The sequence below is a fragment of the Phoenix dactylifera genome, chromosome 7, assembly GCF_051530095.1.
Source record: "Phoenix dactylifera cultivar Ajwa chromosome 7, Ajwa_hap1_PhDact_Kaust_v1.1, whole genome shotgun sequence".
In the NCBI taxonomy this organism is placed as follows: domain Eukaryota; kingdom Viridiplantae; phylum Streptophyta; class Magnoliopsida; order Arecales; family Arecaceae; genus Phoenix; species Phoenix dactylifera.
Genome location: NC_143196.1, coordinates 29,349,947 through 29,352,368, shown reverse-complemented (window position 1 = coordinate 29,352,368; position 2,422 = coordinate 29,349,947).

Below are 2,422 nucleotides of genomic sequence, written 5' to 3'. Positions count from 1 at the left end.
ACATCTCATCTAGTAAGAAGGTTAATTTTGATGATGATATTGAAATACTTGAAGAAAAGATAGATGAGATGGGATTACAAGATGATAATCAAAAGTTGATTGAAGGAGAATCATCAAACCAAGAGCCTATAGTGGATCATGGGCTAACTAAAGCTTGGAGGTATGCTCATGGGCATCCTAAGGAACTAATTCTAGATGATCCATCCCAACCCGTTAGGACTAGAGCATCCCTTAGAAATTTGAATAACCATCTAGCTTTTGTTTCACACTTTGAGCCCAAACATATAGAAGAAGCCGAAAATGATGTAAATTGGATAAATGCAATGCAAGAAGAACTAAACCAATTTACTAGAAATAAAGTGTGGGATCTAGTAGAGAGACCTTCTGAATATCCAATTATAGGTACAAAATGGATATATAAAAATAAGCTAGATGAAAATGGAATTGTTATAAGGAATAAGGCTAGACTAGTAGCAAAGGGTTATAATCAAGAAGAAGGTATAGACTTTGATGAAACCTTTGCTCCCGTAGCTAGACTTGAGGCTATTAGACTATTATTAGCATACGCATGCTCTAAGGACTTCAAGCTATATCAAATGGATGTAAAAAGTGCTTTTCTAAATGGGTTTATTAATGAGGAGGTATATGTGGAACAACCTCCTGGTTTTGAAAATCATCAATACCCCAATCATGTGTATAAACTGAACAAAGCACTTTATGGTCTAAAACAAGCACCTAGAGCATGGTATGAGAGACTTAGTAAATTTCTATTAGAACATGGATTCTCTAGGGGAAATGTAGATACAACATTATTTCTGAAAAAGAAAAATAAGGATATGTTATTAGTACAGATTTATGTTGATGATATCATTTTCGGTGCTACTAACAATCGCCTCTGCGAGGAATTTGCTGATTTGATGCAGAGTGAGTTTGAGATGAGCATGATGGGAGAGCTGAACTACTTCCTCGGGCTTCAAATCAAACAATCTGAAGGAGGCATCTTCATCAATCAAGCCAAATATATCAAGGAGATGCTCAAGAAGTTCGATATGGAGGGAAACAAGTCAATCAGCACCCCCATGAGCTCATCATGTAAGTTAGACCAAGATGAATCAGGTAAATCTGTAGATCAAAAACTTTATAGAGGTATGATAGGTTCTTTACTGTATCTTACTGCAAGTAGGCCTGATATTATGTTTAGTGTGTGCATGTGTGCTAGATATCAGGCTAATCCTAAAGAATCACACCTAGCTGCAGTTAAGAGAATCTTTAAATACTTAATAGGAACTAAGAACATAGGGCTGTGGTACTCTAAAGAATCTAGCCTAAACTTAATAGGGTACACAGATTCAGACTTCGCTGGATGTAAGCTTGATAGAAAAAGTACCAGCGGGTCTTGTCAATTTCTAGGAGAAAACCTAATCTCATGGTTTAGCAAGAAACAAAACTCGGTTGCATTATCCACTGCAGAAGCTGAATATGTTGCAGCCGGAAGTTGTTGTGCTCAAATCTTGTGGATTAAACAACAATTAGAAGATTATGGCATTAAACAAGATAAAATCCCCATTAATTGTGATAATACAAGTGCCATAAACCTAACTAAAAATCCAATTCAACACTCAAGAACTAAACACATTGAGATAAGACATCACTTCATAAGAGATCATGTATTGAATGGTGATGTGACTCTCCAATTTGTTTGTACTGATGATCAATTAGCAGATATTTTCACAAAACCCCTAAGTGAAGAGAGGTTCAGTGTACTTAGGAGGGGATTAGGAGTGATTGACCCATCCTAGTGGGAGTTTCCACTAGATTAATTGATTTTGATGGTTAAAATGAGGTTAAAATAGAGTTTCTATTCAATGATCATCAAATCAGATCCCAACTAGGTGATTTTCCCTCATTTGGCACGGTTATAGCATGATTTTTAAGTGTGTGCCAAGGTTAGAGACGACTCGAGTAAGTTTCAGAGCCGGCTCCTAAGGGGGAGTCGACTCGCGCATTTGGGGGAGTCGACTCGCAAAGTTGGCAACTGAGGGGGAGTCGACTCGCACATTGTCGGGAGTCAACTTTTTAACCCTAGGTTTGTCGTTTCGCAAACACTTTTTCTCAAGCCGCCACTGTTCACAAAGCCCTAGAGCCGACTCCTAGGTCATCCTCGATCGTCTCCAAGCCCTTTTTCCGTCGATTCTTCGCCGGACATTGAGTTTCCGTCCGTTCCTAGGTCTTTTCAGGTCAGTCCCGAGCTTCCTCTATCGATCCTTCTTCGTTCTCTAGGTTTTCATCTCGTTTAGGTCAAGATGCCTCGCAAGGGAGTTGTTAGAAAGAGGTCCCGTCCCGTGGCCGGTCCCGAGCGGCGCTCCAAGGCGCGGCACGATCCCGCTAGGCAACCTCCTCCGGATCGTTCCCCGCCTAGGGT